This window comes from Neoarius graeffei, chromosome 15, assembly GCF_027579695.1.
Source record: "Neoarius graeffei isolate fNeoGra1 chromosome 15, fNeoGra1.pri, whole genome shotgun sequence".
In the NCBI taxonomy this organism is placed as follows: Eukaryota; Metazoa; Chordata; class Actinopteri; order Siluriformes; family Ariidae; genus Neoarius; species Neoarius graeffei.
In genome coordinates this window covers 54,156,100-54,168,147 of record NC_083583.1, presented here as the reverse complement: position 1 = coordinate 54,168,147, position 12,048 = coordinate 54,156,100, and the positions used below count along the sequence as shown (strand labels likewise).

Below are 12,048 nucleotides of genomic sequence, written 5' to 3'. Positions count from 1 at the left end.
TTTCCTCATGGATCGTTGGATGCGTTCTGTGACTCCTTTTATGTATGGTAGTGTGACAAAGCCCCGGTTTGTTTTTTCGGTGTTTTTTCTTGTTTGTTTATTTTCTTTTATTTGTGTCTGTAATTTCCCTTTCCGAATTGCCCACGGTGGATATTGGCAGTTTTTTAATGCCTGTTGGATGTGTTGTTCCTCCTCCTGTCTGTCTTTCTCCTCTGTGATGCTCTGTGCTCGGTCGTATAGTGTTCTGATTACTGACATTTTGTGTGCGATGGGATGTTCAGATGTCCAGAGAAGATATTGGTCGGTGTGTGTAGGTTTTCTGTATGTTGTAATTCTAATGTTCCCTTCTTCTGTGTGGTGTATTTTTAAGTCCAAAAAAGCTATTGTCTTGTCCGTTTCCTCTTCGTGTGTGAATTTTATGTTGCCTGTCTTGTCTATGGAGTTTAAATGATCCGTGAGTTGTTGTGTGTGGCCTGTCTTGGTTATTTCGAGAATGTCATCAACATATCTTTTCCAGAAGATAGGTTTGCAGTCATCCGGTGCTGTTTCTATGGCTCGGGTTTCCAGATCCTCCATAAAAAAGTTACATAGAGTGGCAGATAGCGGGTCCCCCATTGCAAATCCCTCTTTTTGTCTATAGATTATGCCTCTAAATTGGAAAAATGTGGAAGTGGAAATGAAATGTAATAGTTTTGTTATGTCCTGTGCTGTAAGTTTTGTGCGTTTTTTCAGGGTTCTGTCTGCTTTTAACCGGTTTTCTACTATGTTGAGAGTGTTTGTGACCGGTGTTTTTGTAAAGAGGGATATGACGTCATGCGATACAAACATTTCATCCTTTTTTATCTTGATTTCCTTTAATTCTTTCGCCAGTTGTTTTGAGTTTTTGCAGTGGTATTCCGTGAGTCCGAGGAGTGGTTTGATTATGTCTGCCAGCATCTTGGAAAGGTTGTAAGTAACTGATCCTATACTGTCTACTATGGGTCTTAGTGGTGCTCCGGGTTTATGAATTTTCGGTGTGCCGTATATCCGGGGGGTGATGTTTGCTGTGGGAATGAGGTGGTTGTATGTTTGTTTATCAATTTTGTTGTCATCCAGTAACGGTTTGAGTAATAGCTTTAGTCTTCTTTTCTTTTCCTCCGTCGGGTCTTTTTTTAATATTTCATATGTGTTTGGGTCCGTGAGCATTTCATTCATTTGTTTTTCGTATTGATTAGTGTCCATGATAACCGTGGTCCTCCCTTTATCAGCCGGTAATATTGTTATTTTCTTGTTCTTTGTAAGTGTTCTGATGGCTTCCATTTCCTGTTTGGTTATGTTTCTGGGTGGCGGTTTAGCTGAGGTGAGGATGCCTGCTATTTCGTTCCTTAATGCGGCTTTCTGTCCTTGGTCCTGTATCATATTGCACGCTAGTTCCGTGGCTAATACGAATTCTTCATGCGGGATTTTATTTGGTGTAATGGCATAGTTTAGTCCCCGTGAGAGTATAGTGCGTTCTGCTGTTGTTAGTGTGTGTTTAGACAGGTTGCAAATCCATTTTTCGTTTGTTTGCTTGTCCTTGCATTTATTTTGTTTCTTATTGATAAGTCTGTTCAGTTTTTTAATATGGCGTGTTTTTGTTTTTGAAAACTCTTGTTCTTGTATTACATTCAGATGTTCTTCCATATTTTTTTCCATGTCACTGCTGAATTTGAACCGGCGTTTGAATTCTTGTTTTCTTTGTGCTATTTCTGTGTTTAAATTGTTGATTTTGTTAGTCGTGCATCTGATTCTTTCTCTTACCAGAGTCATTCGCGCTCTTTCGATGGTCCTTTCCGCGTTTCTTGTTGGTATCGGATTTTTTATGTAGAGGCTTGCTGGAATGACGCCTTCGTCTCGGCAGCGGAGATTGAAGCGGAGATGGTTTCTTTGTCGCGCCAATTTTTTTCCTAGCTTTTCCAGGTAGCGTACCTCTTTGGCACAATCTTCTCCATAACTTATTTTTAATACGTAGTATTAGTAGTGTTAACGAGGTAACAAGTTTAAAAAATATCCTTGTCTAAGAAACGAACTTAAAATATTTGTAATAGTTAGACATAATGAACATCCACCACGTACAATCAACCTGATCATCTGTCCCTGATCTTTGTTCCTATATTTTGGTGCAAAGCCAAAATGGTCCTGATATCCCAGTAGAGTCAGAATATTGAGCTGTTTTGGACTTTTATAACAGTCAGAGTAGTGAGCGATCCAGTGAAGAGATGACTTTCAGAGCGTCTGATTGTGATGAAAAGGTTTATGAAGGGCACTCATAAACCGGACGGTGCAAAGAAAACAGAAACAACAAAGCGGACTGTGTGTGCTACCAGGCGCAAGCCAGGGTCTCCCATGTAACTCAGTGTCTCACAAAGAAAACACACCCAATACATGTATGATCAAGCCAGGCAAATCACAAGGCCTAACCACAGTTAGTGTGACACTGCAGCCAAGAATGAATGATTTTGAAATGTTTGTGGAAACTTTAACCCATGTCAAATGAAAAGAATGAGCGAGACTCCTGTTTATACCCGATTACATGAACTGGATGCATGAACTGTATACTGTGGAACTGGTGCACTCTTTAATCACCTTTTGCTTTTACATAGACTTGTTCTGCATACTTTGCTGCAGCTGGTCAAGTGTACACCGTTGAGTAAGCTCAGCATTCTGCACATACACAGGACCATAAATACAAGGTACACCATTATCAAGCTCACACACTCTAATTTAAATCTATCCCTACTATCATTTCATGTGCCTTTTTTTTTGGAATATCTACTGAATAGCCACAGTCATACTTACACTTTAGTTATGGCATGCAAGTATCCAGCTGGGTCTGAAGGTCAGAGTCCAAACCAGTTTTTCTTTTTTTTTCTTTCCCACATCATTCATCAAAGTAATATTACAACATTTAGTTCAGTAGCTGCATGTTTTGCAGGAATACTTTTTGTACTGTTTGTTTTTTTTCTTGACCTTGAAATTTACTGTTCACAACATTTGCTTCATTTAAAAAATGATGGCATTTATTTAATTCAAATGTCAAAGTCAATATCAGATACTAAGTCAGTTAATGTGATCCACTATTTGGGCGGCATGGTGGTGTAGTGGTTAACAGATATCGCCTCACAGCGAGAAGGTTCTAGGTTTGAGCCCAGCGGATGACGGGGGCCTTTCTGTGTGGAGTTTGCATGTTCTCCCCGTGTCTGTGTGGGTTTTCTCTGGGTGCTGGGGTTTCCTCCACAGTCCAAAGACATGCAGTTAGGTTAACATGGGGTGGGCTTGGACTGAAGTGCCCTTGAGCAAGGTACCTAATCCCTAACTGCTCCCCAGGCGCTATAGTATGGATGCCCACTGCTCTGTGTGTGTGTGTGTGTGTGTGTGTGTGTGTGTTCACTGCTTCAGATGGGTTAAATGCAAAGATTGAATATCACTGTGCTTGTGTGCATGTGACAAAGGTTTCTTCTTATCTGTTATTGTCCGTTTTGCTTTCAGTAAATTATTAACATTTTGTCTTGGGTAAAAATGAAGGTTAAGAAATGTAAATGAGCAAAACAGACTTTAGATTTAGTTATTCACATCTATGATTGATTGATTGATTGATCGATTGAATCACTGAACCCTCTTATACATGTACAAAAACATATTGCAGTTCCTCCAAAAAAGATCTGCCCTGTGTCCAAAATCATTCACTCGTTCACTACTCCCTACTCACTATCTAGGTGTAGCAGAGCAACCGTTGGCCAGTTTTGACTCCTCGTTGGCGGATTGGTATGGGAAATGTTAATTGGGGGGGCGGTCCCTATACTATTTAGGGTAGCCAAGTTTCAGCTGGGGATGGCGTTTGTTTCCCACTTTCGCTGGCGTTTGGGGCGACTGGTAGATGGTGTGCTGGGGCTGAGCAAACTTTCCCTTCTGTTACTTGCATTTGTGCATTCATCTCAACTTTACGTCGTGTGCGCCGCTTGTGCGGTTTGAGGCGCCTTGTCGAGGGCTCTGGACATCTGATTTCTGCATTGCCTTTTCTCACACACTGGGCAGTCTACCGTGGCATGCTTAGCCCGGAAGCGTGCATTTACCGTTGGTGTTAGCCAGTGTTTTGTTGGGCTGTGTGATGGAGCGGCTCTGCCCCTTTTGGTATGTATCTTTATTTTCTGCTATGGTGTTTGGGCGTATATAGATCTGTGCCTCCTCATTGTGCTTACTTTGTTGGTTAAGTAAAGCGGATGGCCTAATCTTAGTCCGGTTAGCGGGTAGTTTTCTTATTTTTTTTAGTACTTTTTAGTGCGTTAATGTTACCTTGTGCTCTGTAGACCATTCCATCTGACGGGAAACGGTGTGACGCTCCAGTTGATTGCTGCCTAGTTGGTCCCGCTGCTGCTTTGTTTCCACCCAGTTTCTATCTTGGTTTGAATTTTTTTGTTGATATTGTTTGTTTGGTTTCTTTTTTAGTTGGCATCCCCCCTTGCGACCTAATCGAGGGAGGTTGTTTGTGTGCAGTATATATGTATTGTAGGCTACTGGGTGACCATCATATATTGCTTGATTGTGGACTGTTATCACCAGTAGCTTTGTTTAATTGGCACTACGCACTGGTGCCTGTTGGTGTGTGTGCGTGTGTTTGTGTATGGGAGTGTGGTTGTTGTATGCTGTGTGTGTACTTTACCACCGGACTTTGGGTGCAGTGGCGGCCCTTCTAGTACAGCAGGCGCGCCAAGTGCTGTGGGTGCTAAAGTTAAGTGTTGTGTGTTAACATCCAAACATTAGCCATTTGTACATGTTTGTATATCTAACTTTGTGCCCTGGAGTAGATTCTAATATTGTGTTATTTTTCTCCAATTGTGCGAGTGTGTGTGGGTGGTAGACAGGTTGCTGACGGGCCCAAGCAGTTTGGTGGTGGAATCCCCTCCAGTCTTTTTCCTTTGTGCACGTTTGGTGATTTGCTTTTCCTGATTGTGTGCTGTGGTTTGATTTTTTCTTATTTATTTGTTGTGTTCATTTGTGTTGTGGTTTTGTATCTTTTTTCCTATCTTAATTGTACCCCTCTTATTGCAGTAACGAAGGCCCTGTTCTTCCCCCACTACCTAGTAGAGGGCGAAGCCCTGCACCCTATGAACGGTCCTTTTTAGATGTGAATTTTAATGTTTGTTTTTTTGGTACCAGAATTTATTAAAAAGATTGATGTATATGATTTTTGGTTTGTAATAAAAATCTTTGTATTGTTGGAAATCACGTCTCTGGTTGTTTCGATGTGCACGTACCTGTGTCCTTAATTGTGTTAATGTTATATTTTTGCTAGAATTCCTGGGGCGCAATTCCTCAGGTGGCGTAGTCGCTATAGTTACATTCTTACCACTCTGCTACATTGGGAATTCTACATAGAGGACTATATAGTGAGCTCATTGGTAATGGGGAGGGGAAACAAAAAAAAACACTTTCGGACATTACCCCGTCGCGCTGTTATTTGTGTCATTACTGTCGCACAATTAAAATGTGCCTTTTTATTTATTTAAAATAAATATAAAAGTACTTTGTGTCTGCTGCATCTTTCAGTTCTTTTAAATCAAGGTTGAATACTTCTTTGCCGCTGCCTTTTCATTAAATCAAGTTTGAGACTTTTGATTAATTTGCCGCTCTGCACTCTAACTTGTATTTTATCGGTCTTATTCCATTTGAGCTTTTTTCTATTCTCTTACTATTTTTAATTGTACTTTAATTTCCGTTTATAATGTGTTTCTTCCTCCAGCCATTCACCCCAACACTTTTTTCCCCTTTTTTCTTTTCAGCGTGACCGCAATGCATGATGGTATATATTGCTTGGTTAGTGACCATCGGTTGTACACTACTTTTCATGGTGCGCTGTGGGATACTACGAGTCCACTATATAGGGTGTAATAATTCTCACAATAATACATTCGGACAGCACTACAAAATGGTGAGCTCACAATATAGTCCACTATATAGTGAGTGATTTCGGACACAGGGTTAGTTATAAAAATGTTTGAAATTCAGAATAACTTTTGAAGTGTCTAGAAAACAGGCTTTAGTGTTAAATAATGATTAAATACATACAGTATAATAAAATAAGATGCAGGGTAAGAACAAAAATAAAAATATAGAACATTTTATAAAATATCAAATTTGTTCCGATGAAACCTAGAAGTCAATCATGTACAATATAACTAACCGTGCTTGAAGTGTCAGTAACCAGGTTATCAGCAATTTTAGCTCTCTTTAATTGGACTTCTGCTGTGACTTTCAAGGAAGAGCCAGTTCAATAAAATGATAGAGTGGAGGTAATTTCCTGTACAGTACCATCACTCACTGTGATGTATTATAAATACAGGACACTTTTTTGATGGAATAAAAACGTCTTCTATTCCCTTCTAGCAGGTTTCATTCATTTGGTTTGATAACATGCAATATTATCATATCACTTATCCTATGTGTATTACGTCACTCTACCCAGTGGAGAATTAGCATTGAATATGGTTTACAATATTGCATAGTTGTCAAGACAACATGACGTCACATGTCGGAGCTGATGCAAGTATTCAAAGAGTTTTCTGCTGTGCATGTGCAGAAGTATTTTTTGTTTGCTGGCAGTGCCCACAGTAAACTGTCGCAGTGAATTGAAAATACCATAAGTATTACATATAAAACCTCCATGCTAGCAAGCACCTGTGACAATTTGGAAACAAACATGGCCACCAGGTTTGCTTCACTAAATAGGGAAGATTTTGAGAGAACTTTGAAAGAGAAAGACGCACTGAACACCTGAAACGCTACCAAAATTTCATTAGATGTTCTTCATGCATATCTCATCTCATTATCTCTAGCCGCTTTATCCTGTTCTACAGGGTCGCAAGGCAAGCTGGAGCCTATCCCAGCTGACTACGGGCGAAAGGCGGGGTACACCCTGGACAAGTCGCCAGGTCATCACAGGGCTGACACATACACGCAGACAACCATTCACACTCACATTCACACCTACGGTCAATTTAGAGTCACCAGTTAACCTAACCTGCATGTCTTTGGACTGTGGAGGAAACCAGAGCACCCTCTTCACGCATATTTACAAGAGAAAAACATACCAACAGACATCAAAAAACTGGAAAAGAGAGCAATAGCTGAAATATTGTCAAAGTTCTATTTGGAGGTGAGGAAAAGTGACGGAGACTTTTACAAGAGGACTGCACTAGTCAGTATTCGTGCGGGCATTAATCATTTGAAAGATGCATACAACGTTGTGTATGTATAATAAATCATATTGGCTGGCTTTTTTCATGGTATCAGATATGCATAGCATGATATTGAACTTGTCTTCCACTCATTCAATATCATGCTGACTGAATGAAATATATCTGATCGACCACTCAACACCAGCCAATATTATTTAAAGATATAGTATGCTGAAGGTTTTCAGTGTTAAGAAAGAACCATCTTGAAAAAGCCATTATGAAATATATAACACTGGCTGAAATAAAATAGAAAAGATGTATAGAAGCCCTATTACAAATACATTTTTTACTTAAAAGAACAAGTAGTACACTGGATTAAAAAAAAACTCTATTTCATATTTACATGACTTTTTATTTACTTGTACATTTACATAATTTTCTGACTCATTTTTATGCATATGCATTTATTGCAGATCTTATTCACATAGTTACAGTACCAGTCAAAAGTTTGGACATGCCTTCAAATTCAAGGTTTTGCATTATTTTTATTAATTAAGACACTTCATGTCTTAAAGTAATGATGGATGTCATTTTTCTTTACTTACTTGAGCGGTTCTTGGCATAATACTGTATGGATTACTACAGTTGTGGAATAGGGCTATTTACTGTATTATTTACTATTTTCTGTTTGATTTCAAACGCATTAAGAAGGCAAGAAATTGCACTAATTAACTTTTGACGAGGCACCTGTTAATCAAAAAGCATTCCAGGACCTCATTAGATAAAACTTTATTGATCCCTTTGGGAGGATTCCCTCAGGGAAATTAAGATTCCAGCAGCATCATTACAGTTAAACAGAGAAAAGAAATAGAGAAAAACTCTATTGAATAACTATTAATCTCACGAAGCTGGTTAAGATAATACCAATAGTGTGCAAAGCATCAAGGGAAATGGTGACTACATCGAAGAATCTAAAGTATGAAACATTTTTTTGACACACTTTTTTAACCACATTATTCCATATATGCGCCATGTTTTCATAGTTTTGATGTCTTCAGTATTGTTCTACAATGTAGAAAAGAGTCAAAATGCAGCAAAACCTATGAATGAGTAGGAGTGTCCAAACTTTTGACCGGTTCTGTAGATCTTTTATAATTTAATTTATTTACAACGTAATCAGAGACTTTTCATAATATGGCATTTATCTTTTTTTTTTTAAGCCAGTCAGACGTAAAGGAGGCATGACTGATCAGCTGTACCTGTAAGATGGACCTGGGAGTGACTGTGTGGCACATCCAGATGACATTGGACACCGAGATAGAGAAAGGTCCCGAGCTGCAATGCTCCATCTGCTTCACCACATATGACAAATGTCTTCAAAACACCCAAACAGCTGGACTGCATGCATATGTTCTGTCTGGAGTGCCTCCTATGCCTCATGGCCATCTCCATGTACCCTCAGGAGAGCAAAATCTCATGTCCCTTCTGCCGACACCCTACCACCATCCCTAAAAACAGCTCGCCAGCTCTGACTACCAGTCGTGAGGTTCTGTGTCATCTTCCTATGCACCAGCAGCATGAGGAGCTCATGTGGCTCAATGGGGACAAGCTGTGCTACAGTACAAGCAATCGCTTAAGGCAGGCATGCCAGATTTTTGCATCTGCATTGACATTGGTGCCAGGAGGCATGGTGCAGGTGCTCCACCTCAGACACACTCCAGGGAAGACCTGATGGCAACAAGACATTGGTTGATGATTCTGTATGTGTTTATTGAAAGCATAGTGATTGTGGTGCTGATTGTGTTGCACCTACTGCGGTCTGCCATCACTATGGAGCTGGTGTTCTCCAAGTCCCGCATCCAACATCAGCACCTCTGCTCCGTGAATACTGGTGCAGCCATAACTGACTGACACACACACACACACAGGTTCATCTCACACTCCTGAGCTCTGTACATGCAGCGATGATGGGCAAGACACAAAATAAACCTGATTAGAAACGAGAATGGGCTTGAAACCAGAGTCCAAAAGCATCAGTGTAACATCTCAATTCAGAGTTTTTTTTTTTTTTAGTTCAAAACACTGTCAGAAATGTACTGGCTATTCATTTTCAGCAACCATTTTATCTTGGTCAGGGTTGTGGTGGATGCAGAGCCTATTCTATGGACACTGCCTCTTGCACCCCCTATTGGGAAAGTGTAAAATCATTGTATCTGTAATCCACCCCCAATCAATAACAAGCAAAAATCTGAAATTGACAATCCAGACTGTTCTTTTATTATTTTACACAAAGAGAGGCATGAAATCAGTGATTGCGTTAGACTTTTTCATTGTCCATCATTTTGACGGACAGGGTCGTAAAAATTCCGTCATTGTCCATTATCTGTCATTTTATTTTAACTTTTAAATGACAATGTATATAGGCTATAAATGCTATATATTTAATAACTTGTGTTTTCATGGACTCTTCATTTAAAAATTAATTCACAGAACAAGCTTGTATTATTTAATCATTTATTTATGTATTTATGATGCAAAAAGATGAACAGAGATTCTGACGTTCGGTCACTTGTGAACCCATTTTCCCTCCGCTAAAAACATTGCGGCTGTTGTGCCTTAACGGGCATATGAACAATGTTATTTTACAACGTAGCAAGACAATTGCAGTTAAAATATGAACAGTCCACTACAACGATTTAAGTGACAATCTAATCTGACCTGTTTGCGTGAGCTCAAACCTTCCTTCTGGCCCGCATGGATTTAAATTGGGAGCTCGCTTGTGCATAATCAAAGTCGTCAATGGAGACTGCTGCCGAGGCAACTGTCATTAAATTTTGCGTCTTTGCCTCGGACAGACGACTTCTCATTGACGTTTTAATTTTATTCTGAAGGCTTAACCCGCGCTCTGCTGCGACACTGGAGACTGGAATAACCAGCGCCACTTCAGCCAAAGTTCTGAAGTCGGGAAACATTTCTCCCAGGGAAGTGATCAGAAACCGGCAAGAGCCTCGGCTCGGTGGAGCCTGGAACCTGACACGGAAGGTCTTAAATAAAACGATGTTTAAATGTTAGTCTACCCGTGCTCTCATTAAAATGATAGTTTAGCAGATATTCGAGCAGTGATGTTCCTAAGCTTCCTAAGCTTGCTGGGGAAGAATACAATAAATCGACATTTGTTTCATTTTAAAAACAAGAAAACAACTAGCCTAAATGAGCGCTATTGCATTAAGACGTACAGGCAGGGAAACGACACAAACAACCCAATGCATCTCTTTTTTTAATAGCAAAAATGACGTGTCTTCTGCAGAGAAAGGAAACATTAATACATCTCACTGTGCTAGTTGTTAGAAAAGTCAGAGTGCGGTCAGGAGCGCGATGGGGGGAACAGCCTTGCACAGTGGCTACAATGTATACATGAGTAGCCTATGCACTGAACATCAAGACTGCCGCAACGTCGGCTCAGATTGAAAGTGACGGCAGTGAAGACTATGTATACTGTATGTAAGAAAACTCTGCCACAACTTGCCAATCATTTCAATTGTGTGTTTCATTATGTTTTATTATTAGGCTATTGTTATTGGTAATGGTAACGGTAAACGGTAAACCTGGCTGATCTTTTAAAAATTCACACTCCCGCCAGAACACTGAGGTCAGCTGACCAACTACTACTAGATGTGCCCCCCTCCAGACTAAAGAGTAGAGGGGACAGGGCCTTTGCTGTCATTGGCCCTAAACTCTGGAATGAGCTCCCTCTTCACATCCGCCTGGCCCCTTCCTTGTCTGATTTTAAAACCTACCTTAAAACACATTTCTATGCACAGGCTTTTAACTCTGTAAGACCTTAGTCTCGTCTGTTTTAATATACCTAGGGCTTTTGAGGTTTTAGTTTATCTATCTATGTCTGAAATCCCGCTTTTAACCCATCTTTTTATTGGCAAAATTGTCACTTTGTTTTATTCTTTTAATATATTTATATTCCATCTACTGTAAATAGCCCCCCTCTTGTGCTGGTATTTTATTATTGTTCTCCTATGTGTTTTATGGTTGTTCTCAAGTCCTGTGTGTCTTTCAAGTCTTGCGTGTTTAGGGCCTTTTGTCAGCACTTTGGTCAACTGCCCTGTTGTTGTTTTTTAAAGTGCTTTATAAATAAACTTTGACTTGACTTGACTAAACATCCGTCAAAATGACCGACGGCCTTCAGATTTTTCGGTCATAGCTAAAAAAAATCCGTCAATGACGGACAATTGTCGGTTAACGCGACCTACGAATGAAATATAGGGGAAACCGGGTATGGTTGTAACACGGGGGGAGTTGTAACGCCACTAATTCCACCAATCAGGGATAAGATACAAGTCATGTGGCAATTAGAATCTCTTCATAGTTCCTTTTCGACCACGCATGGACATTTGGAAATCGTTGGCGCAAGTTCTCACGGAGAGAAGTGAAAAAAACAAAGTCTGAGGTAAGAAAGTAACTTTTTTTATATTATTTTTTTTTCCTAGTGCTTTACACATTGTAGGTAACGTTGTATGAGTTATATCAGGTCAAACTACAGTCTCTAAGGTAAAGAATGGTGTACTTATCCCCTGCTAATGTCAAAGCACCATGCTAATACAGCTAGCTAAGCAATGGATGACAGTGGTGGGGTAGGTTGTAACATTAAACATTAAATGTAAACATTATGCTTTTTATATTTTGTTTATAACATTAATATGATCTTAATTTTCAATATGGAGAGTGGATTGTATGTCATACAACATAGTTGGTGAATCTATTTTCCATGTTCATGCAATAAATCGGCATATGAAATGGACTTCTGTTGGTTTTTTTCTGTGTTTTAACTACCTGTTACAAC

The 12,048-nt window shown here is 39.7% G+C and overlaps 1 protein-coding gene and 1 pseudogene across 1 annotated transcript in view; one reads left to right on the top strand and one right to left on the bottom strand.

Annotated features, from left to right (window-relative positions):
- LOC132899027 (cystinosin-like) overlaps nucleotides 1-12,048 on the bottom strand; it is a 260,058-nt gene that overhangs the window by 233,215 nt on the left and 14,795 nt on the right. The window lies entirely within an intron of this gene.
- Nucleotides 8,460-9,104, top strand: LOC132899767 (RING finger protein 223-like; annotated as a pseudogene).